The sequence below is a fragment of the Podarcis melisellensis genome, assembly GCF_964234715.1.
Source record: "Podarcis melisellensis genome assembly, chromosome: 6".
NCBI lineage: Eukaryota > Metazoa > Chordata > Lepidosauria > Squamata > Lacertidae > Podarcis > Podarcis melisellensis.
Genome location: NC_138538.1, coordinates 23,273,665 through 23,300,624, shown reverse-complemented (window position 1 = coordinate 23,300,624; position 26,960 = coordinate 23,273,665). Strand labels below are relative to the sequence as shown.

Below are 26,960 nucleotides of genomic sequence, written 5' to 3'. Positions count from 1 at the left end.
GCTTCAGGTTAAGAACAGCTTCAGGTTAAGTATGGACCTCTGGAACGAATTAAGTACTTAACCTGAGGTACCACTGTAGGTTAAATACAGAAAGTTTAAATTAAGTGCCAGAGCATTAAATAAATAAAACTGAAATTCCAGATTATTTTTCTGGCACAATGGCTCAGTCCCATTATAGGTCTTTCTCATCAGATGAAGGTTACAACTGAGACACTGTGTGTACAGTTACAAGGGAAGGATTTTTTTTTAAAAAAAACAACAACATCTAATTGATTGGTTAGAAAGCCATACTGTAAAGACATGCCTTTAAAATCTAATTTGGCGAAGTAAAATTTAGTAGAAATTGCATTTGCAATTTTCAGAAAACAAGCAGTTTTCCTTGAGATACTAGGCTTAGAAATGCAGTTTCTTAGCTTCAAAGGGAGGCAGATGAACAGCTGTGGAAAGGAAGGTCAATTCACATATACAGCAGCAAAGTACACCACATTCCTTTTGTCTCAGAATTAACATATCATTTGTTCTCATCAGTGGGAAATTCAATCACTTTGCCTTCTCTTTAAACTTTTGCTTGTGTGGCAGAAAACTTGACCTGCACTTGATCTTATAACTTCAGACCAAACTCTTTTGCCTGGCAAGGCAGAGAGCATTTCTTCCCTACTCAGAAGTTTACAGGCTAAAAACAAGAACTTTGGGAAGATGGGGAAATTTTTCATTTTAAAATAATAGCCCACAAATGGCAATATTAAAATAAATTTTAAAAATCAAAAGCTTTTCTTGAAAATGCAAGAAGAAAGCTGTTTGAAATATTTTATCTTAAATATGGAAAGTTTTGTTTTGAGGGCTATGGCTTAAATCTAACCAAATTTGTTTTCTAATGAAATGGGTGTGGATGGGGAAAGAGGGGACAGTTGTTTTTCTCCACAGCTTTAAAATATGCAGATGTTTCATTCCACAATCCTATCCCCTCTAGGGAATGTTCCAGAGAGTTTGCACCCAATAGCATAATTTGAAAACTACTTTGTAATTTTCAACAATATAAAATTTTGCAACAAAATATTGTGCCAATATAAACTGAGGGGGAGGACAGAAGAGGAAGATTCTGGACTGTGAAATAAGTTTGTGTTTACTTGGATCCAAGAGTAACATTTCTGCTGAAAAGAGGATAATGAATTACATATTTGTATAAATGTGTACATGATTTGGGACCTGCCCTAGCACCAAAAAAAAAAAAAGGTTTCTAGTAAGCTTCATTCCTCCCCACCCAAATGAACATTTAACTTCAGGGTCGCTTCCCATTGATAAGCTCTGGTCCATGAAACCATTCTATTTAGTCTAAAAAAAAACTCCATGAAAATTGTTCATGAATTTTCACCTGAGTGAATGATACATATTCAAAACTCAAGGAATACATCCTACTGGTGGCACTGTAGAGCCATAGGGACTGCCCTTGGACAGCTTTCTGGACTAAAGTTATGGGGGAAATTAGCAACATGGTCCACCCAGATCTGGCTGCATCTCCTCTCTATATTTAAAGGCAACCAATCCGCAGTTATTTCACAAACCTGAGTTGCAGCTCATGGTTTGGTCTGGAGAGAGCTAAACCACAAACCCAGAAGTGGATTAAGGCAGGCTTCCTCAACCTCGGGCCCCCAGATGTTTTGAGACTACAGTTCCCATCATCCCTGACCACTGGTCCTGCTAGGTAGGGATCATGGGAGTTGTAGGCCAAAAAAGTCTGGAGGGCCGAGGTTGAGGAAGCCTGGATTAAAGCAACCCATAGTTTAGCTATGTGCAACAGCAGAACGACTGGGGAGGAGAAAAGCTGTCATGTTCTCCTCTCCAAGAGCCTGCATGTTTGCTAATTCATACTAAGCCATGGTTAGGCTTACCATTACATGTGAAACAGGCCGAAATACTTGAAAAGGCAGGGTATTACATAAATATAACCAAAGGCAGTGATCCACATATGAGGAAACCTACATGCACAAATGAGCCCTAGCCAAAGGTCTGCTTTTGTACAATAAATATGCTTATGTTTCCTAATTTGTTGTTCAGTGGTACCTCGGGTTACAGATGCTTCAGGTTACAGACGCTTCAGGTTACAGACTCCGCTAACCCAGAAATAGTACCTCAGGTTAAGAACTTTGCTTCAGGATGAGAACAGAAATTGTGTTCCGGCGGCGCAGCAGCAGCAGGAGGCCCCATTAGCTAAAGTGGTACCTCAGGTTAAGAACAGTTTCAGGTTAAGAACGGACCGCAAGAATGAATTAAGTTCTTAACCCGAGGTACCACTGTAGACAGTAAGTCTCTTCAAGTGACAGCCCCTAGCCTAAAGTATTCACATCAGTAATCTGGCTCTAGGTCAGTTTAATTGACTCTCCATTAAAAAGAGGAGACACTTTATATTTTCTGGCTATGGACTCTACACACACACACACACATACCCATTCTGAGCAAGGTCACCTTTATTTGATCTAGAAACCTAAGCAACTGCAGATAATTACAGGCTTCTTACTAAAGGTGTTTGGACTGCATGAAAGAGTTACTGCAGAAAGTAAAGGAAACTTTGTAGGCAAGGCAGTTCACAACAGCTGACTTATTTTGTTAATAAAAAAAAGTCACCTTGTTTACTCCCCTCAGCTGATCTTGCTTGACCACTAATATGAAGGTGTTTTTAGCTTGCCTCCCCCTGTTTCCCCCCCTTATTTTAAAGAGCAATAGGCTTAGTCACCTATTGCTTTTAGGTGTTATTTGGCTGTGCGGACACACCGACACCAGCTGCTACCTTTGGTGCATCTCATATTCCTGGCTTTCCTGGTTGTGCCCTTTGTGGCAACAACATTTGAGATGTGTCAAAGGGCTGTGAACCTGAGGCAAATGTTCATGTGGACATGACCTGCCTTAATCTACATGAGGTTTCCTATGAACAAACCACACACTCCATTTGCTCATGTCTCCTTCACAGGTTCAAAGAGAATTTACTCCCCCCCCCAAAAAAAAGAAATACATAAGTTTCTTCAATGTTAAAATATTACACCATAACTATACCATAACCTCATATTACGTTTGCTTCATGTTACGTTTTTTCAGGTTGTGTCCCGCAGCAACCCAGAAGCACCGGAAAGGGTTACTTTCGGGTTTCGCCACTTGCACATGCACAGAAGTGCTAAATAGCGCATGCGCAGAAGCACCAAACTGCACACCTGCACAGATACAGCACTTCACTTTGCCGGCTTTTCATGTTGCGAACGAGCCTCTGGAACGGATCCTATTTGCAACCAGAGGTACCACTGTACTTCATCAATTTATAATTTTAAAAGCCCAAATTCAGCTTCCCATATACAAATTTAAGACCGATGTTCACTGTGCTGTGGTATGCTAGTTACATCTATATTTAGCTTGTCTTCTAAAAAAAAGAGAGTGCCCACCATCGCTGACAGTCCTGAAACAGCTCTGGGGTACAGGGCCCTTTGGAATGGGGTACATCTGACATAATCAGTGATGGGGGGGGAAAGTGAATAAATGAGCAAATTAAGTTAATTTGGATATGCAGAGGATATTAAAAATAAATTTAAGGAACTGCAGAAAGAGGAGGAAGGAAGTCAAGTTTTGAAATGTTAAAATGATTGTAAAATTAGTGAAATGTATAAAACTAGTGAAATGTATAAACTTGAAAAGTAGAAATAAAATTGGAAAAACTGAGGAAAAAAGATGTTCCTATTCACCAGGGTGGGGGGAGTGAGTGATCTGTAATCAAAATTCCTAGTACAGTGGTACCTCGGGTTAAGTACTTAATTCGTTCTGGAGGTCCGTTCTTAACCTGAAGCACCACTTTAGCTAATGGGACCTCCTGCTGCAGCCACGCCGCCAGAGCACGATTTCTGTTCTTAACCCGAAGCACTATTTCTGGGTTAGCGGAGTCTGTAACCTGAAGCGTATGTAACCTGAAGCGTATGTAACTTGAGGTACCACTGTAATTCAATACAAAATAATACTGAAAGGCAAATTGAGTATTACACTCTTGCAAACAATTATCACTTGTGTACTTCAGCTGAGCTATGCTAAATAAAGTATTGTATATTTGGTTTGCATTTCCCATCCTAGCAGCTATACAAAGACGTCTGTCTGTATTTCACTGTACTGTCATATAAATTAAATGGGTATGGCTCTACACAGAAGGGAATTCATAACATCAACAAAGTGAAAAGCTCCTAGGTTGGCTGCAGCAATTCATTGCTCAGTAGAGCTCCTAGAATACACACAGGCACTCCTCCTTGCTCAGATTCCTCCCCCACCGTCAATATTAGGGTGTTGTTTTGTATACCTGAAGGAGCATCTCCACCCCCATCATCCATCCTCTGACATCTAGAATCACATGGGAAGGACCTCTCTCCTCCAACCCTGGGTCTCAATCTTTCACCACCACACCATCTTCTCTGCCTTCCTAAGAAGAGTTTGGATTTGATATCCCACCTTTCACTCCCCTTCAGGAGTCTCAAAGCAGCTTACATTATGCTTTCCCTTCCTCCCCCACAACAAACACTCTGTGAGGTGAGTGGGGCTGAGAGACTTCAAAGAAGTGTGACTGGCCCAAGGTCACCCAGCAGCTGCATGTGGAGGAGCAGAGACGCGAACCTGGTTCCCCAGATTACGCGACTACCGCTCTTAACCACTACACCACACCACACCACACTGGCTCTCCTACTGGTCCATCTGAATCTGCCAAAGCATTCCTGCTTCTGATGGAGCCGAGGGGTCCATGGCACTTGGAGAGATGGAAGTGTATTTATTATCATTATTTCTGACTGCTCTTTTGTGCAAATCTGGCATATAGTGATACCTCGTTTTAAGAACAGTCCTGTTTATGAACGATTCGGTTTATGAACTCCGCAAAACCAGACGTAGTGTCCCGGTTTGTGAACATTACCTCGGTCTAAGAATGGAATCTGTACGGTGGAAGGGCACCGGTGGCGGGAAGCCTCATTAGGGTTCGGTTTAAGAACGGACTTCTGGAACAGATTAAATTTGTAAACTGAGGTACCACTGTACTAAAAAACTTGTTCTTCAAAAAATAAAATAAAAAAAATGTAAAAGGTGCTGTTGCAAGGACAAGCAAATACGTGTGTGCATGGCCACAGCTGGATAGGTTTCCGGAACTTATGGATGACAGGAAAATACTACTTGATGGGAGAGGACAACAGAATACAGAACAAATAAATTCCATGAAGGACCACCCACTAGTGTGGTCAGGAAACATCAAGACCGATTTCAGAGGCATAAAATTGAAAGCACTTGTGTGTGAACAAAGTTGCACAACTGCACACAATGGAACAGCAATCCACATACGTATTATTGCCCTGGTGTGTGCACAGCCCTCTGTTAATGCCGCATTCGTAAAAGAGTTTTGCAATCTGATGCCAGCAAGAAACTTGAGGGTAATTGTCGGCATATGCCCCCTAGACCACAACCTGATATTTGAAAATACGGGAAGTAATCTCAGCAACATCTGTCAGTGAGAGAATTGTCATGTCATGATGATAATGAATCTGAAGCATTAGAGTCTTAGCTTTCTGACAGAATCCGTGCATGTTTCAGAATGCTAGACTAATCTTTAGTGAATGCAACACAAGCAAACAATTCAGTAGTAGAGATCTGCTCTGCATGCGTAAGGTCTTTGGTTCAATCCTTGGCCTCTCCTGGTTGGAAACAGTTCCTGCCTCACAGTAGACAATTTTGAGCTAGATCAACCTGTGGTTGATCAACTCAGCATAAGGTAGCAGCTACCTGTGAACTGATAGTTTAGGTTTGACTTAACATTGGAATGGCCATAGAATCCAATCCAATTACTGCTGGCAAATTGATTTACAGGTACCCAGTGGAAGCTCTATCATAAAATGTTGTCGTGCCCTTAGATAAACTAACCAGATAGTCATGAAACACTTATTTTTATATATTTATTTTATTTATTAGTCTGACATTCCACCCTTCATCAGAAGCTCTCAGGGCTGTTCACAATATAAAAACACAAATAGTTAAAACAGAAACAACAAAACAATAACTCCCTTTTCCAATGCTGAACTTCTGAACTCTGGCAAGTCAATCCAGTCTACATCTGAACTCTTGCAAATCTTATCTGCTTTCTTTTCAAACACTAGACTGTAAACAAGAAGATAGCCCAAAACACAAGCCATCTCATGAGGTACGCAAAATTCAAAAGTGTTAGGAAAATCAGTCCTACTAATGACTATTCTCAAAAGAGAACTAACAAATCTGGAAGTGTTTAATATCTTAGTTTTGAAGCTTGTTATGAGCCAGATGGCACAGTATTAGCACACCAAGACTGCAGCACAGGGCTAGAACATTTGAGTCATTATTGACTCAGAAGAAAATAAAACACTCCATGTTGCCTCCATGCTTCCCAAGGCGATTTCATTTTCTTACAAATTCTTTAACCCAAATATTAGCAGCTCTCCCCCTTGAACTTAGAAGACAAGCTACAGACATCACTTGTTTTATATATTTTTTTTAAAAAAAACAGTGCCCAGGAAGTAGTAGTAAGCAGCACTGTTAATACAGAAAGAGAGTGTGGTTTAGACTTGTATATCAAAATAGCAGGCAGGAAGATTAATATCACACTAGAGATAATGCTTGCTTCTTGTTCCCACAGCTAGAACAGTGCGGTTAATTTGACTGATCACAAGTAAAATGAAACTTAAAACAGAGCCTCTGAACCTAGGACTGACCACACCTGCTCCTGCTGCAATTAAAAAATGCCCCAAACTCCTGCACAGCGGGAGAACGTTAAATTGGCATCACATTTTCAGTAAACATGGGAAGAGGAGGGACAAAAAAAGAGGGTTACTGCTAATGAACTATTCAGACTAGCACAACCATTCTTGGCTGTACCAAAAGGATGTTGTTTTTTTTAAAGGGAGAAAAAGCAACAAACTGATAAGAGAACTAAAAGGCTGAGAACACAGGTGACTGCTCTCATATAACTCAGGCAGCTGAGTTCATACAGCTCAGTACCGACTGGCACCAGCACCCAGAGTTTTAGACAAGGGTCCCCCCAAACCTACCTGGAGCTGCTGTGAATTAAACCACAATATTTTGCATGCAATGCAAATGCTCTACTGCTAGAGCCCATTCCAAATTACCCCTCTTACAATACATTGGCTATTTTGTTAACCATTTTCAAACGCAAATATGTAAAGGAACAAGAATTCAGAAACAGCTATCAATGCATCTTGCAACATTACCTCAAGGACGCCTCTCCCCATGGGGGGGGGGGTTACTGGTTTGTTTCTGTTTTCTTATGTATTTTGTATTTTAATTTGGTATTTTTATGTTGTGAACAATCCTGTGATCTTCGGATGAAGGATGGTATACAAATTTAATAAACAATAGTAATATTCTACTGTGCTCATAATGATTATTGTTGAGCATAAGAAATGCTTCCAGGCAACTTCATCTCACCTTATTGGATTTTGTTTATATTTCTGGAAGGGAAAAATCTAATGAATATAACTCCATCACATAAGTGTGCATATGGACCCATAGTACAATGTTTTTTTTCTATTCCTTAAAATAAGTAAGTCATGCCTGGTTTTAGATGACAAGAGCTAGATGACAAGTTTTAGGTATCTGTCCTTTAGCTGGGCCGAAATTTTTCTGGAAAAAACTTTCCTACGCACTTTTCTCTGGTGTCTAGTATTTTTCCAGTACCACCAAAGCTTTGGTGTTGCCACAAAGGTGTACAAACATCTTCAGAGCAAACTAACTCCAATGTGAGGAGTAAAACAAACCCATATTTCCGAGAAATGAGGTAACTCTGTTTGGGAAGACGCTTTTGCCAACAATGAAATGAACAAGTAACTAAAAGCAAGATGTATGGAAGGCTCGCAATGTCACGGTGAAAATGTGGCCGCTTCACAAATAAACATATTGTTCCGTGTGGTGCTGCCTGTAGGTGACCTACGCCACTGATTTTCTGAATCAGGCCTTACTGCTGCCATAGCTGGTGCCTTTAATATTTCATTGTCTACCTGAACACACTTGCTTTCAACTGTGCTGGAGAAAAGTAAAGGCACCTCTCTCGCTTAAAGGTTCACACTTCTACAGTGGCTATCTGGTTTTCAATACAATGGGTTTATCTCATGCTGAGAGTTCTGAGATTCTATACTTCTCAATAATACCTATGGGATCCACAAAACCAACTGCAGCCCAACAGTTGTGTATGTGGCCTACTAGGTGCTTGACACTGATGAAGCAAGAATGAACATCCTGATACTCTAAAAGAAACATTTTTTTGTTGAGTTTCTCACCAACTTTTTAACTAAACACAGTGCTTCAGCAGGTAAAAGGTTTTGTATATTCTTAGCCCAATAGAAGCATTGGTCCAATAAAGAAAATTTTCATTCCAATCAATCACAATCCTAAATTTTTAAATAAACTTTCTGAAGTGTTGGGTTTACTTTTCTGCTCCTGTTCTAACTAACCTTACCCAATAAATGAGGGGTATAATTGTTCCCAGTCTAAGTAAAATGGATTTGTTTATTTAACAGACCGTTAACAGACGTTTACAAAAAAAAACCTCAACAATATTAAAGTTAGCAATAAAGGACAGTTAAAAAGAGCTACTAATAAATGATATATCTTTTACCTCTAACCTGTTGTATAACGGGCAACCTGTTAAAAGCAGCCACTTCTAAACAGACACTAAACACAACCAATTGTCACTGTGGAAAAATGTACCAGTTGGCAACCATTGTGGAAATATCAATAACTACTTACTTTCAGAAGCCAACACTGCCTTGTTTACAGGGCACAAAATTAACCCAGAGAACTTCCATGCGAGATGTGGGCACAATGTTTACTTTGAATCCGGGGTTCAAATCCCACGAGAGAATCCACTCTTCCAGCTCTAGTCCGTCATCTGCAAATAGGGACTAATTCTAGCCGACTTCACAGAGATTTTCAAAGGCTGATTGAGGCAAGCAAGGAAATCACCCTTCCTTTCCTTTGACCTCATAGTAACACAAAAGGAATTTCTAAGTATTCATTAAATGCACAGTGAGAACCAAAGCTCATATAGCTCCTCAGAGGCTGAAACCCCAGGGCTGGCAATACCTCATATACCCAGTTTACAATCTTCTGAAAGGTGAATGCTGGCAGCCAGCAATACCCAACAGCAAAACTGTATTCAGACCTGCATCCTAATCCCAACTCCAAGGTTTGTCAGGATGCAGTGCACTTCAGCTCCTCATTTGTGATAAAGGAGGCCCACCATGCTGTTATAAAGACATTAAGCCAACAGGAAAATATATTTAAATTTCATAAGATGCCTAACGCAAATACTTGTTTGTCTTGCGGCGTCAATAGGTTCTAACAATTCATCTCTCGCTGACAGATGCAGTTCGGATGAAGAAACCCAAATAGCAGAAATGGGTTTAGGTGCCAAGGCACCTATGTTCCAGAATGAGCATAACAAAGACATTGAATATCTTCTTCACAGGGCTCTTACGTAAATGATACATAATGTTTATATGCTATTAGCAAGAACAACACAAGACAAATTGTGTGTCTATTTCAGGGCCCTCTGGGAGAGTTATTATTTTGTTCTGTTCTTTAGGAACATATGAGTCTTGCTGGGTTAGACTGAAACCTGCCTAGTCCAACATCCCATTTCCCAGAGTGGTCCACCAGATGCCTGTGGGAAACCCACAAGCAGGACATGAGCTTGCAATATATCTAACTTGTTGCTGCCACTGCTCCTCTTCCTGTTCATTATAATACCTCTTATTTTGGAGACAGCATATAGAGCTAGCATAGGATAGTGACTAGAGTAACTAAGACTTGGGAGGCCAGGAGTGGTATTCAGCCGAGTTTCAAAATTAGTGGATCTATGTTAGTCATCTTCATTAATTTCACTGGGTCTACTCTTGAGTAAAATAAAAGGCAGAGCCACACCATACATTTAAAGTGGATGCAGTATACATTTCTGAGAAAGATGGAGGGCACAAGGAGAAGGGGACTACAGAGGATGAGATGGTTGGACAGTGTTCTCAAAGCTACTAGCATGAGTTTGACCAAACTGCGGGAAGCAGTGGAAGACAGGAGTGCCTGGCGTGCTCTGGTCCATGGGGTCACGAAGAGTCGGACACGACTAAATGACTAAACAACAACAACAGTATACATTTAAAGTGAATGACTTTCCCCAAAGAATCCTGGAGACTGTAGCCTGTTAAGAGTACTGGGAATTGTAGCTCTGTGGGGGAAACTAGAATTCTCAGGATTTCTGTGTTTTAAATGTGCACTGGACATGCTTTAAATGTATTGTGTGGAACTGCCCTTAGCTGAATACCATCCTAGGGTTCAAATCCTCACTCAGCCATGAAGCTCACTGTGTGATCTTGAGCCATTCACTCTTTCACAATCTAACCTACCTTTCAGGGTTGTTCTGCAGGATAAATGTAGGGGACAACAACCAAATAATTCACTTTGAGCTTCTTGAAGAAAATGTGTGAGATAAGAGTATAAATAAATAAATAAATAAATCCAACCTTTGCAACTAGATGACCTTGGAGAGCCACTGCTATGCATTTGCAATCACACAGTCCCATGTTCAGTTCCATGCATTCCCAGTTACGGAAGCCACTGTCAATCTAAGTTGACGAAGCTGGGCTAGATATGGTCTGACCCAGTGCTTTTTTCTAGAAAAAGAGGTGCTGGACCTCACCATGAACACCTCCCTCGTTCTCTTAGAATGGCAATTGCAACCACCTGAAAGGTGCCGTAATTGAGTTCCTGTGAGCCCCCCCCCTGAAAAAAAGCCCTGAGTCTAACCCCATAAGGCAGCTTTACATACATTTTTGTTTACTTCGACTGGAGTCCATGACAAACAAACTGAAGCAATATCCTGCACTGATGTATATAGATTTGTAAACGTATCAATGGGAATGTTCATACATTTAGCTACGAAAGAAATTTTCCTAAAGCACTTTGCACATTCATGCTGCAGTCATGCTGTGCACAAGCTCCATTGGCTATAGTGGGGTTTTTTCCCGAGTAAGCATGCATACGATTGCATTGTAAAATTGATGGTCAGGGAACAGGGAATATGAATTTTTAAAAATTATCGTCATCGGATCTGGACTAGAATTGCAACACTTCCAACACTCAGCCAACTTAATTAACATAGCAACAATTAAGCAAGGCCTCTCTGCTGCTATTAACACAATTCTCCTTTCAGTTCATTTCCTTCTCTTCCTCACAGGTTCTCTGCTCCACTTGATTTTGTTGCTCTTTTGTAATCCTTCATGCTCTTACGGGGGGGAGGGGGGGTCAAATTCATTCGCCATAAGTAGTTCCAGTTCATGAGAAAACTTTTGGCTCTTCCCTATCCATGGAGAATTAGCCAGCAAAGTTTCTTAGGACACAATGATCCCAAGTTTGGGACTAACAGAATACAAGTGCTTACATGGAAAGAACATGGAGTAAACTAAAATCTAAATTAAAATTGCAGATGGGGGAAAATATTGCCCAAAATAATAAATGGTTACACTGTGTTTGTTCCCAACACCTGCAATTAGAACTCTTGATGGGTGGGATTGAGAAAAGGTTAAAAAATAAAGATTTGATGGGGGAAGGATAAATGTTATGGGACTACATAAAGCATTAGATTTCAGAATTTCTTCCTTTCTTTTTTAAAAAAAATCCAGCAGGAGAGTTTTTAAAACATAATAATTCCAGACCAGTCATTTCCCAGAAATGTTAACCATCCAAGTTAAAGTGACGCAAGACCCCAGCACACGCTCTTTCCATCTGGGATTGGCATCCCACTCAAACATTTCCAGTTCCCAAGATCCTCTGCAGCTAGCTAAATGCAAATAAGAGGTCCCTGAGTCCAGAGAGGTCTTGCCTGCCAACGCAAGTCTTGCAGAAGGCCTGATTACAACACTACTCCTATCAGTGACATATTAGTTTTGGTTCCCGGTATCAGGAGAAGCAGAAAAACCTAGGTCTTAGGTTAGGATGGGAAGATATGTGTGTTGCTTCCAATCATTGCTGCAAATTCTTCAAGTGATCATCTTCAAATCATTTCACAGCAGTTGCTTCTGTTGGTTTTTATCACTGCTGTTCCCTGTTATTTATACAAAACCCGTAATGTGTTTTGTAAAAAAAAAATTATCTTACTTGTCATCACAGTAATTCAAAAAAAGGCAAGTAACTATTATTCCTAATATACAGATGAGGAATCCAGACGGATGCAACCAGTCTACTCATCATATGCAATTGTGCATAAATTTTCTCTGCCTTAAAAAAAGAAAAGAAAAAGCAGCAACAATTGGGAGCAGTGGAAGGGCCTGTGGGAGTTTAAGTCTGTCCCTGCCCATTGTTCCCTCTCTCCCTAAAAATTGCTCCCACCTGCTTTTACCCCTGCAGCGAACCATATACCAGTTCCCATACACTTCCACAAAGGGAAAAAAGAAGCTGGGGCAGATTTTGAGTGGTAGCGTGCTTCAAGAGGGAAGGCTTAAGCACACTGCCACTGGTCCGTAAATTTTCCACAGGCAACTGAACTCACTCTGTACAAAATTACACTTCAATTTTTTTATTATTTTGTACTAAAACCATAGCACACAGAGAAGGAAGAGTGGTTATGCTAAGTTTTGACTGGCGCTGCTCAGAGTCCAGAACTTTTAGTGTCTCCTCTACTTGAACTTTTCCATTCCAGCTGGTCATCAGGATAACTTGTAGCCAATAACTTGAACCTGAGTTTGCTTATTAGCTTATTTCCTCCTCCCTCCCAATCATTTTTTCTTTTTGTGTCATTACAAAAGGGGCTGTGATTTTTTAAATTTGGGGTGGTAGTGATTTGCAAGCCATTCTGGGAGTCTTTATTTTTTGGCTAAAGATAAGGAATTGGGGAAAGAAGCTTTAAATGAACAAAAATTAAAAAGTTCTTGGCTAGCTCGGACCATACCATCAAAAAAAATCATTTTCTTTGAATTTCTAAGCAATAAAGACCAAGTGTGTCATGAACTTTTTTAGGCAGCTGCTACAGCCACTTGAAAGAAAACAAACCTGTTATGTTTATGCATCAGTGTCAAGCTAAGTACTTAACGTGGTGTTGTTTTCAAAAAGGGAGAAAAGGCTCCGGAGAAAATGCCAGTGGTTTATTTTAATATACCAAATGCGGCTGCCATGCTGTGTCCGGTTTAAAGTTAGCAGCACGTTGCAAAAACAGACTGCGCTGGCAGCCGCTTGTTACAGAGGCGCAGGATTATAAATGAGAAATGACACAGGTAAATACACTGTTCGCCACAAGCTGGCATGAATGCAACATCAGGGCCAAGCAAAAGTGCAATGCACAATGCAACTCAATGCTGTTGTGACACACATGCCAACTGCTCTCAACTGCGGCCCACTGCATATGAGTATCACCTCCAGGCTGCACCTCAATAAACAAATACCAACTTCTGACACACTGAGGAAATCTTAGCTTCCATGTTTAAAATCCACATTTCTAGTCCTCAGAAATATTTGGGAGAGGGTGTGTAGTGTTGGGGCGGAAGGGGGAAGGCATCCACATTCTATGAAAACCAGAAACTTGGTACTAAACTGATGTCTTACAAGGTAATTTACACAATATATTTTAACTGTACGTAATGTAGGCAACTTCTGAATAGAGCAGTTGTTTTTAACAAGAGTCAACACAGCCATGCCAATACACAGTGAATCTTTACATTGCAAAAATATTTTTCTGCATCATGTTTTCCTACTTTCAAAACACCTTCCTACTATTGCAACTTCCAGGATAAACAGCTTTCTGACCTTAAGAGATGCCTATTGGAATAAACAGCGAATAAAATCTTTTGACACCTGAAACACTTACAGATTTAATGTGGAATCACTTTCATAGAATAGAGTCCACTTCATCAAATAAAGATGATGCTTGATTACTTTATATTTTTATATGTCTATGCATACATTTGTGTGTGTATACACAAACATATAAACATATATATATATATTAAAAAGTAAATTACCCTTCATTAGGAATTCAAAAGCAGTTTACAATAATCTTCATAAAAGTCAGTACAATAAAACCAGGAAATATACAATGTCCACTGTATGTGTATATGTATATATATATATATATATATATATATATATATATAATCACCGCAGACCGTACTTTTTAGTATTTCATGGTCGTTTGACCTCAGTTTATATTTTCCCCCTATGTTTGTTTGTCCCTGTGGCTATATAAACACTGATAAATGCACACACCCTCGTCAAATGGGAACAATACTCCAGGTATCTAAGTAGATTCCAGGCCACAAAAGCGTAGGCCACATTAAATTTGTAGTCTTCAAGGTGCTACAACATTCTGTCGCAGTCCCTCCTGCCACACACACACAGAGTTACATAGCTAGGGATGGCAATCTCAGAGATCAGGTAAAAAAAATTCTCAAGGCTTTCCTTTCCTTCCTAGCAAAATAACACAGTGCGAGAAGTAAATAATTCAATGGGAAAATATGAAGGCAATGAGATCTAGGATCAGTGACAGAACCCAACAAGGGGAGGAAATATCACCAATAACAACATTTGTATAGTGCTTTCAGGTGTCTCATGGAAGTGTTCAAAGTGCTTCATAAGCATTATCTAGATGAAATCCTTTAAAATCCCGTAAAGCAGGTATGGTGAATCTGTGGCCCTCTAAATATTGTTCAACTACAATTCCCACAATTCCTGATAAGTGGCCATGCCAGCTGGGGTTGATGGGAGTTGCAATCTAAAAACATCCTAGGTCCCCCATCCCTGCTGTAAGGTTAGTCAGTGTTATTATGGCTGGGTAGCCCGTAGCTAGGTACAGGTAATCAAAAGAAAATGAGCTATCAAGCAAGACTTTAGGGTAGGAGTGAACATCCTGGTGGGACTGAGAAACAATGATAAACCCTAACCTGACTTACCTGGGAGTAAGCCCCATTGAATTCAATAGGACTTACTTCTAAGTAGACATAGTTAGAATTGATTGCACTGGAAGAAACCAGAGTCACCATAAATATAGCCCTTGCAGTGATTGGAAAGAAAAGTAAACAAACCAATGGAGAATATTTTTTTAAAACTTTCTAAAGGGGCAGAGAAGTCAGAAACCTAGAAAAGTTTAGCAAAGGTAGCAAGTCTCTGTCTCTAATTCTTGCCATTCTCTTTAAGGCAAGGGCCAGGCTGTCAAAAGCAAAGCTATTTAAGGAATGGAGTTGAGAGGCGGCTTCCCGGCTGAGATGGAGGAGTGGGAAACTGAAGGATGGATTGGACAAGTTACCAAAAAGTCCAGGGGCCAGAGGGGTGTGTGTGTGGATGACAAGAACGTGTAGGTATGGATTGCGTAAATAAGAGAGTCAGGAGAGCCAAAGATCAACGACAGCAGGCTCGAAGCATGGAGTGATAGGGTGGCCACCCCGTCCGGGGTGGGTGGGGAGTGAGAATCCTGCGACGGGGGGGGGGGGGAGAAGCCGTGGTTCTGGGAAGACAAAGGGACACGGATCCTGGGATGTGTTGATGTATCCACAAGCGCAGGGTGGGAGTTCCCGGAAAGGGGTGGGAGAAGCAATGACAGCCTGGGAGCCCAGGTTGGGGGTCCTGGGGAAGGAAAGGGTCAGGGGGACAGGGCATGAGTGGGAACCGAGGGGGTGTAAGGTGGTGGTAGTGGGGAGGACTTTGGAGGGGTCCTATGCTTGTCCCAGGGGACAGAAGAGGGCATGATGGACGGGGAGGGTCCGCGAGGAGTAGGGGGCGTGTGGGGGCCACTGATGGAGAGAGGGAAGGCAATTTGGGGGGTTTAAGGGGGTGCGAGCCCCCAGGTGGCACTTACTGGAGTGGGACCAGCCATGGGCAGCACCTCCGACGTGGGAGGGGGGAGGCTGAGTTCGAGCCCCCGAAGGGTCGCCGCCGGGCGGGACTCACCTCCTGCCGTCGCGGCTTCGCCGGCTCCGGGTCCCGAGCGAGGCGGGAGGAGGAGGAGGCGCGTCCTGCTGCCCAGCTGCCGAGGCCCCGACGGCGGCTCCGTCCTGTGCGAGGGAGGAGGAGGAGGGACGGCGCATGGGGGGGGGGCTGCCGAACCGACGTAAGGCTCGGGAGGGAGTGGACTCAGCGGCCTCGCAATGCTGGGAAGTGGGAAGGAGCGCGGGGGGCGGGCGGAGTGGCGAGCGCGGCGCGGGCGGGCGCAGCAAACAGCGCCGATTGGCAACACTGTAATCTGGAGTGGCCGCGAGGAGGGCGGGGGGAGAGGGAGGGAGCTGGGCCTGGAGGGGAGGGCTGACGTCACCGGAGTCGGGGCCGGGGCGTGCGCATGCGCCGTGCTGGCTAAAGTCGAGTTGGGCGACGTTGCTTTGCTCAGCCGGCGGAAAGACCCCTTGAAAATAGGGCACTGGGAGGCAGACTCTGGTCTCAGTAGGAACATGGAGTGCATACAGTTCTGTAGAGAGCCAGAACTGGATACAGCTGATATTTAGAGAAGTCTAGCAAAAAGTAGTAGTGTTGTTGTTGTTTTAAAAAAGATGGCTAGATTGTTTGTAATTAGTGTAGCTGCTTGTAAGCAACTGTGTCATTTTCTGAAACTATTATAATTTGTCAGAAATGTTCACAAAATAGTTGGTCTCTGTTTTTTGTTTTGTTTTGTGCTGTGTACTGTCTCAAGGCATATGTTTGCCAGATACAGTACTTGCCAAATGATTTTTTTTTAAAAAAAACCTTCAGAGTACAGGAGCTTGTGGCTTCCTAAGCAGTGCAATGCTTTGCATGTCTATTCAGAAGTAAGTTCTATTAACTTCAACAGGACAGCAGTTTAGGCAATTCATGCTTCAGGGACAGTTTTTTGTGTAATGAGACCAAGCAATGTGACAATACGGGGACAGTTTTGTAGTTTATTCATATTCCAGAGAATGGCTTCGAAAATGCAAACTTTTCTCATTGGGGCAAGGTTCAAGAAGAAGGGATTAACTATGAATGCAGGGCAAAAACCATGCATGTTTACTCAGAAGTAAGCTCCACTGTGCGTAATGGTGCTTAGTTCCAGTCAAGTGAGAATAGGACTGCAACATAGTATTATAATTATTGAAATAAATACGATGTCTATGAAACAAAACATAGACACTAACCAAAACAGACACTGTTTATCTTGAGAACACTTTAGGGGGGAGGAATAGTAGGTTCAGAAAGTAACACATCAGTTTACAACCAGTTACTTTTGTTACGATGTATTCACCATTTTTAATTTAAAGGTACAATTTATCAGGCTTCAAGCTGTCTCTCCTACAGAGTTCAGGCCAAAAAGAACATAAACTTGTTTCATACATACAGGTGTGACTTTATAAATAAAAATATGTGCCAATATACTTCCTGCACTCCTGCTATTTCCATTTCAGGATTGCTTCCCAGTACAGCCTGTTTAGATAATGATGTATTTGTGCACACCTGACTACAGTCTTCACCCTGCACTGAGTCACCGGAATGGCACCTATTGATTTCAATGGGACAACAATATTTAACTGCCTCACCCTGAAGATCTGCTTTAGATGATGGTGAAACAGTAGCATGTGCCACCACACCTAACAGGTGGGGCTGTGCCTGCATGGAGGCTGGAGGAACAAAGGACCTTATACAAGGTCAGCTTACCTGATATTGTCTACTTTGACTGACAGCATCTCTCAAAGATTTGTCCCCTAAGATTTGATCCTTTTAGCTGGGGATGCCAGGGGCTTTCAGTATATAAAGGGTATCTTTTATATATTTATATATATCTTTTAAGATTCCTAGGCTGTGTGCACACCACACATAATTTCCCCCAAAGAATCCTGGGAACCTTACAGAGCTACAATTCCTCGCATCCTTAACAAACTACAACTCCCATGATTCTTTGGGGGAAGTGATGCACTTTAAATCCATGGTGTGTATTCAGCTTTTAGAGTTGGGTCAAATATCAATTCAATGCTACCATACTTAAAATTAATAACATAAATACTGAGACTTAACTTCTACACCATATACTTAAAGCACATGACTTTCCCCAAAGTATCATGGGTACTGTGGTTTGCCACTCACAGAGCTACTACTCCCAAGCCCCATTAACAAACTACAGTTCCCAGGGTTCTTTGGGGAAAGTCATGTGCTTTCAATGTGCATTAAATGTATGGTGTGGATGTTTGACCTCTGTTGCTCCACTTCTCAGCAGAGCTTCCAAAGAACCCTATGGAAGGAAAGTCATTTTTAAAAAATACAATAAATGCCAATACACGCTTCAACACCAAAGGGCAATAAGCAGATGATGCAACAGAATCATAAAACCAAACAGGTCATAATCACTACTCACTTTATGCCACTTTTAATAGGCACTCAAACAACAAAAGCATGACCACAAAAAAACTGCATATGAAACCACTCAAAACAATGTCATAATGACAAAAGTATGTAATAAAGCAACAACAATCTTTTTTTTATTTTTCAAAAATTACAATAATTTTGTCACCAGCAGGAAAGAAGCAGCCTCTGGCCTAGATGGCAGCAGCAACTGGAGGGTGATTCCTTTTAACATAACTGCAGTGGGAGATGAGAACACAACACTCAGGGTCAGAAGATGGGTAAGCCATCTCTCAGGGAAGAGTTGTATCCAGTTAAGTTAGGCTCATAGTAGACTTATTGAAATTAATGAAGTCCATTCATTTTACTGGGTCTACTCTGAGTAAACTAACATTGGCTACAACCCCAAGTCTACAGGAATTCAGCTTTTTGGCTAAATAATATGGTGCCAAGTAGCTACTGAGCTGAGGGATAGCTCAGTTGGTAAAGCATGAGACTGTCAATCTCAGGGTTGTGGGTTCAAGTCTCATGTTGGGTGAAAGATTCCTGCATTGCAGGGGGTTGGACTAGATGGTGGTCCCTTCCAAATCTACAATTCTATGTTCTTTGAGGGAGAATTGTAGCAGATTGAATTTGCCGGTTGGCCACAATCCCAGAACTTTATGGTAACACAATAATAAATATTAAAATTTCAGCACCAGCTCAGGAAAGCAAAAGGCTCATTTTCCAAACAGAATAGTCTTCACTGTCATTTGAAACGTTGACATTAAACTTGGGGATGTGAGCATTTTACAGGAGTTCCAAAGATAGAGAGCCAACACTGAGAAGGCTCATAGCTTAGTTATCTAAAATGATGGAATACTTCCATACTGCTGAACTAACAGGGAGGATAAGAGGAGATATGGTACAAAAAGTGAATAAGGAGTGGGCTATCTTTAAGGAATACATCAAAAATTTTGTGGAAAAAGTAGAATTTCTGACACATATTGTGTGAATCCAAAAAATGATTAGAGTGAAAGGAGAGTAAAGTCAAGATAGAAAAAGAGATTAAAGAAATAATGAAATGTGTTTAAGCTAATTGGAAAAATAAAGTAGTGTAACGAGAACGGCTGGAAGTCAAGTCACTTGTTGGGTGTCTGTGTGGGGTAGGTGTATAGGTATGTTGATATGTACAGTATAGGTAGGTATTATATAGAGTAATGTAGGTATGTTTTATGTTATGAAAATAAGGTAGTGTGTTGTGTATGTGTATTGTGTAAATGTATATGTATGTGTTCTATATGTTAATAAAATTTATATTAAAAACATTTTTAAAAAGAAAGAGAGAGAAGGCTCATAGCTCAAACAGTGGCAGAACCATCAACCAAACCTTCTCAGACAATATCAGTCCCCACGGAATGGGAGGACCATGTAAACAAAAGTGTTGATTTAAATAAGCCTCCACCACCTAGTGCCCTCCAGATGTTTTGGACTACAACTCTGATCAACCCCAACCAGCATGGGAGTTGTAGTTTGGAAACAACTGGAAGACACTAGATTGGTGAAGGCTGATTTGATTCTAAGCCTTGAAACCAGAAACCACAGGACTCATCCATTAAATCCCATGACCCACTGGCTGAGATCACTCATGTGCCCTGAATGACTTTATATTTAGTCTGCACCTTCTGTGTTTAATTTCCCTCTGACAGCATTGTTTATAATTCCACCATGCCACAACCATGTGTGCACCTGTAACTCAGGATAAGCTTTTCATGTCTTCTGATTATAGTTTGCAGAAATTTATGTCATAATAGATTTTATAGTCTTTAAGGTGCCACAAGTGTCTCTGTTGGTTTTGAAGACATTTCTGTGGAAATGCATGTGAGAGAGTAATTAGGTTTGATAGATTTTATGATATGCGAAATGTCTAGGCTTTTAAACTTATTAAAGACATTTTAAATTGTTATTCATATGTCAATTAATAGACTAAGCTAAAAATTATATTTACATATTGGTAAAAGCAATATTTCTGAAGCAAAAACATACAGTACTGTACTTTGTAGAGTATGGACATGTTTGCTTGACATTCACAGTTTTTATAAATATATTACAAATAATAATAATTATTATTATTTAATTGCTATCTTTTTCACCAATTAAATGACTTTTAATTGATTTTTCTATCCAGCGCTAGAAATGACATTTGATACATCCAAGCAAACTGAGTTGGCCATCTCCTGAGTGCACATTTTTTATCTTTGCCCTGTTCTCGGAGACCCCCAGCAAAACTGTGGACAAATGCCTGATGTTTTCCAAAGCACACAATCCATGATCACTGCATTTTGAAATCAGTCAGCCCTGAAAGTGAATCCACCCAGGCTTGGCTAAGGTTTTGTTTCACTGCATGGGAATTTACATTCTTCAGGGAAACTGACACCGAGTTTCAGTCATTCTTTATTTTTATTTTTTTTTCATCCCTGTGTTACTGTTTGCTGAATCACCTCTTTTGAAAAGCCTCTTTGTTGATCTTCTGAGGAAAACCAGAGTCCCCCCTTTTCAGAGAACCATCTGAGAGGAGGCAGAGAGAAGAAACAGCACACTTTGCCAGGCTTCCTCCCTCTGTCTCTCTCTGTGTCTTTAAATGGCTCTTTATCGCTCTTCCTGAGAGAAGAGTGGGCAGGCTGGGAAATCCCTTTAAATGTCCCTCCTCCTCTCAGTGGGGATTCCCTCTGACCTGAAGCAGTGTGGTAAAGCAGAAAGAAGGAGAGGGTGTCACAGAGCCAGTTGCTAAGGGAGGGCTGCTGTGTCTCCTTTTAGCTTTAGACCACAGCAGTGCAATGTGGAAGCAACAGCAGCAGCAATAACTTGTTCAAACCCAGAACAATGTCTCACTCCCCACCTCCCCAAGTACTGTATTTGTTATTTGTCTGCCAAAGCAGGATTCCTGGACTGACTGCTAAAGAAGCATGGTGGGCTCATCCATGCCCCCACTTGCCCCATGCCTAGGAAGCATGGGTCTGAGACGTTTTCTGCTTGCCCTGCACTATCTAGGCACAGGTCCAAGTGGTTGTGCCCTTGCCCCACACCTTTTCCTGGGAAAACTCACTCTTTAGCTCTGAATCGGAGCAAACATCAGTCTGGAGTAAACTCAAATTGTCGTTTGCTTAGATCGTGGTCAGCAAACTTTTTCAGCAGGGGGCCGGTCCACTGTCCCTCAGACCTTGTGGGGGGCCGGACTGTACTTTTTTTGGGGGGGGGGGAATGAATGAATTCCTATGCCCCACAAATAACCCAGAAATGCAGTTTAAATAAAAGGACACATTCTTCTCATGTAAAAACATGCTGATTTCTGGGCCGTCCGTGGGCCGGATTTAGAAGACGATTGGGCCAAATCTGACCCCCAGGCCTTAGTTTGCCTACCCATGGTTTAGATTGAGCACTAAAGTGTTTGTGCCCCCCCCCCCCCGAGGGGCGGAAGCAACAGGAGAAGAGGAAGTCGCTACACTCACACTTTCTTTCTATATATCTTGCCGTCTTCTTGTTTATATTCCATGTATCTGTCTAGGGAACCAGCATTTGACATGCAGTGCCATGTTATTAGATATTTTTCTGTTGTACTGTGGGCCACTTTGGAATGGATACAGCAACAGCAATGACAACAGGTTCCTGAGAGGTGTTGCTTTGGTTTCCCCCATTACTAATACTCTTACAATACCGAGGAACTGAAGTACCCAAGTTTAGTGTATTCTAGCAATGCCATCAGTATAACCGGATAGGTTGCCAAGTGTGTGCTGGAAATTAATCTGGAGTTAGAGCTGAGCCAGATGGTTTTGTGTTCATTTGAAGGGCACTGGCCTCAGTGGGAGAACATCTGCGTGTGTGCAGAAGGTTCCAGGTTCAGCATGTGGCACCTTTAGGTAGGGCTGGAAGAGACCCCTGCCTGAAACCATGGAGGGCTGCTGCCAGTCAGCATAGACAATACTGAATTAGATCAGGGATAACCAACCTGGTGCCCTCTATATGTTGTTGGACTGCAACTCCCATCAGCCCTAGTAGCATGGCCAGTTGTCCGGGATGATGGGAGGTCCATGACATCTGGACATCACATTGATTACACCTCATTGTTCTCTCTGCAGTTTTCTTTCTTCATCTTCTTTGCCCTCATTGGCCCACACTGTCATTGACTCTAAAGTATGTGGGTCACCCCAGCCAATTAGATTCAGTAGTTTTGCTTATGATACCTCTATTCCCCACCCCATCTTTCTCTCTCACACACACACACACCAGTTCCTAAAGAAGGGCTGGCAGACCTGTGGTCTAGATGTCATTGAACTACAGCTTTCATCATCCCTGAACCATTCTGGCTGGAGCTGTTGGGATTTGGAATCCAGTCATATCTGGTGGGGATATATTAGCCATCCCTAGCCATTGCATTAGGCAGACACTTCTCCACTTTAATTCTTGTATTCTGAAGTGGATTTTCCTGCTGAGCTAGTGTCTGGAAAATAGAGAGCGTTAGTAACACAGAACGCAACTGTCTCCCTTTTTCAAATTGAAGACTGTTTCATAGACTGTTTAGTCTCATCCTGTTGTAATTACAGAACAGCTGCAACTCAGACACGTTCGTGTAGGATTTGCCCACACCTGTATTTGAAGCTGATTGTGTTCCTATTTTGCATTGTGCACATGACACCCCAATTAAAGAGTTTCATACTCTCTTGTTTCCCTCTGTAAATGTGTTTACTTGATCCAGGGATAATTGGATAGGTTTTGAAAAATGCAACTATAAACCATGGCACTTGAGACAGTGGGTGGGTTGTCTCATTTTTTTCCCTGGGGTTAGATCAAACATTCATTCCCCCTCCCCCTTTCCATATATCCTACATACCGACAACAACAGTATTGGCCCTGGTTGTGACAATTTCTGGCAAGCCCTGCAGCTGTGTGTGTGTGTGGGGGGGGGGTGTTGTTGCTGCTGCTTTTGCTTTTGTTTTTTAAAAAAGCACAATAAGATTTGCACAAAACAGGAAAATTGAATAACTGAAAAACAATGATTTCTCCAGATCTTCCTGCTTCATTTCCCCCTACAGGTTGTACTGTATGCTGTTTTCCTATTTTGGAATGGGAAGTTCCGCTTTGTAAAGAATTGAACATGAAGTGCATACCATCCAACTTTTTCTGATGCAAAACCAGGACTCACGTCTTCTGGGATGCACTCTTGGGCGAGTCACATTACCTCCACCTCGCTCTCACCCTGAAAGGGCCATCATGATCTCGTGTGAAAAATGGGAAGTCTCATTGTTTCCAGGACACTTGGAAGGTATGAAAGTGCGCACACACAGGAAACCATTTCCAGTGCAGCAACACCCTTCCTCTCCTTTCCCTCCACTCCACCCTGTCACCCACACCAGTGCCTAGACTCCTCTGCTGCTAAAAGTGAGGTTACAGAGAACCAGGCAGAGGGCCTTCTTGGTAGTGGCGCCCACCCTGTGGAACGCCCTCCCATCAGATGTCAAGGAAATAAACAATTAGCTGATTTTTAGAAGACATATGAAGGCAGTCCTGTTTAGGGAAGTTTTTAATGTTTGGTGTATTATCATGTTTTTAATATTCTGTTGGGAGCCACCCAGGTGGGTGGGGTATAAATAATAATAAAAATTATGATTATGATTATTCTTATTATGCTGATCAATCTGCCTGACTTTAGACTGGGAGGATGATCTATTTGGAAGATGCTATAATACAGAGAGGAACTGAAAGTATCATTGTCTTAGAACTGGTTCATTTAAAGAGAACTCCTAGGTGTGCCTAGGCATGTAGATTAGACTGGAAATTTCAGCTGCTACTTGCTTCTGATTTCTGAAGAAGAAGAAGAAGAAGAGGAGGAGGAGGAGGAGGAGGAGGAGGAGGAGTTTGGATTTGATATCCCACTTTATCACTACCCAAAGGCGTCTCAAAGCAGCTAACATTCTCCTTTCCCTTCCTCCCCCACAACAAACACTCTGTGAGGTGAGTGAGGCTGAGAGACTTCAAAGAAGTGTGACTGGCCCAAGGTCACCCAGCAGCTGCATGTGGAGGAGCGGAGACGTGAACCCGGTTCCCCAGATTACGAGACTACCGCTCTTAACCACTACACCACACTGGCTCCTCCTCCTAACAAAACATCCCTCAGTTTCAGCCAAACAGGACATGACACGGATGATGCCCAAATAGAATCTCTCAGGCTTTTCATACTGAAAACTTCTTACCAGTTTGTCATACTGAAAACATTTCATTTTTTTAAAAAATGTTTTTTTAAAAGGGCTGGGGATTGAATGTTCAGCTGTTTCATCTCTTGCCCTTTCCACAATTTAATTGCACTCCTCCCCTAGAGCCAGTGCTCCCCTAAAAAAAAAATGTTTAGGGGTACTCTCATTTTCCTACTCATATTGAAATTCTGCCCCTAAATGAAGCCAAACTTAGATTCACAAGATGTTTAGCGGTATGCATACCCCTGTGTCCCCCCAGAAAAGAGGCACTGCCTAGAGCTATTATTGGTTCTGTAGGGGAAGGAGGGGGGAGGCAGGTATGGCATATATATTGCCCCCCCAACTAATAGAGAGGAAGTTTCCATGGGGGGCGGGATATGGAAAAACACAGGAAGAAAGATTTCAGAAGGCTTCCCAGAGCACCATTTTACTAATCTGCAAAGCAGCAGTGTAGGGGTGCTAATTCGTTTTTTCAATAACCAGCAGTAGGAAATCCAAACCTTGCATCGCCAAAACCTATCAGCATCATTTTCAGCTGGTGGGACTCAGCTAAGCCCCCTTTCAGGTAGGCATCAGTGCCACAACCCACCCTGCCTCCTTGCATATTGTCATGTTCCTTCATTGTTTTGCTTTTGGAGCCTGCTGAAAACCCTTTTGCATAGGCAAGCCTACCCAGACAAGTCACTTTTAATGTATAATTTTATTGTGCATTTGTTTTTAAAACTGCTGATTTATAGCTTGATTCTATTTCGGGTCAGTGTGTTTTTTATGTTTGATATTATTGGTATTTTTATGAATGTTTTGTGGGGGGTGTTTTTTTAACCTAAATCACAAAGAGGGTTTTGTTGATTAAGCAGTACATAAATATTGCAAAATACATGTTTGTTCATTTATCGTCTTGGGAAGCATAACTTTAAATGTAAATGAAACCAAATTTCTCCCTGATCTCTACCTTGAAGAAATGTGCCCTTGACAGAAAAGTATAAATACCTATCCCTGATGTACAGGGCTGAGCTGTAAATGTCTGAATGTCTCCTTTCCCTTCTCCACCAGGGAAGACCAAATAAAGGAATTCAAACTGAACCAGTAAGTCCCTGCTTTGGGCAATGAGTATGTACACTTTAAACATCTTTATGGTTATTACCACTGCCCTAAATAGCAACCATTTATAAGTAAGACTTCACTCATGGGCAAAAACACTAAAAGGCAGGCATGTGGTACTTTTTCATAAAACCACTGGGCACAATAGTGTCTGCACATTTTGCCTCGTGTGTTCAGTTCTACAAGGTCTCTTTCTTTCTCTCTCTCTTTTAAAAATGAAAGCTAGAAATCTAAGCCAGACAGTGGTGCAAGCAGGCATCTTTGCCAGCTTCCTATACTTAGCATTCCTCTGTGTGTGTCAGATTTCTTTCAAAAATGAAGGCATGTACATAATTGAGGGGAAGAACCAATAAAGTTGAGGCCACAATATAGCTTGGTAGAGATAGACCATTGCCATCTTGTGGTGAAATGAAATACTTGCTTTTCCCTCAGTGGTGGCGTTGCAACTAAATGTTGCAGTGTGGAAGGCTCACGTTAAAGGTTCTAAGCAGCCGGCAGCCATCCTCTTTCCCAGAATGCACCATTCCATTTCTTTCCCATGCCTCTTTGAGCCAGTCAGTGTGTTTAGTCCTCATTGGGCTCTTTTGGAATTCCTTCTCCCCTCCCTTCTATGATTTCTCATACAAAGATTTTGTTTTGTAAGTCTGCAAACTGTGAAAATTGCTCAAGACTGCCGTGCTGATGTCTTCTCCCTGTGCACAGAAGGTGCATTTGGACAGCATAAGGATCCTACACTCGGAGGATGAGTTCATTGTTGGTAGATGTCTGTGCATTACTTTTCCGCTCAAGCGGGACTTGACAAAGCATTGGGCTGATTCATGAATGCTTTGTGAGCCACCTGGAGAACTCCTGTTATAGAACAGCTATATAAATGTAGGAAAAGAAGAAAATGTGGCTTTATGACATCACAGTACAAAATTAATATATTACAGAATAACAGGAACAGGACAACTATCCCAGTTGAAGCCTATGGATTTTTTTTAATAACTTTTTTTATTCAAAATTAAAACAAAACATATTATCCAGAAACATATCATCCTTATCCCATTTTCCTCCCTCCCCCTCCCTCCCCCCACAGAACCCACCCCACCCGACTTCCCTCAGTTCCAGTCTTTGATTTCTCTAAAAATGCTGTTTTCTGCATGTTACACAGTTGTATATATCCTCAAACTATTTAGCTGATTATTATCAATAAAAAGTTTGTGAATGTTTATTCAAAGCCAAAAGCCTGTGGATTTTAATCTACTCCTAATGGGCCTAGATAGGTAA

At 41.7% G+C, this 26,960-nt stretch overlaps 1 protein-coding gene and 1 long non-coding RNA gene across 3 annotated transcripts in view; both read right to left on the bottom strand.

Moving 5' to 3' along the window:
• ZHX3 (zinc fingers and homeoboxes 3) overlaps positions 1–16,175 on the bottom strand; it is a 47,100-nt gene extending 30,925 nt beyond the window's left edge. Inside the window, exon 1 of one of the 2 annotated variants that reach the window (XM_081916735.1) lies at positions 15,881–16,175. The gene's annotated coding sequence lies outside the window, so the exon portion shown is untranslated. The remainder of the gene's footprint in view (positions 1–15,880) is intronic. The other variant, XM_081916733.1, reaches the window with a different exon arrangement.
• Positions 1–26,960, bottom strand: part of LOC309373215 — a 408,815-nt gene that overhangs the window by 30,925 nt on the left and 350,930 nt on the right. The gene's annotated exons all lie outside the window — the stretch shown is intronic.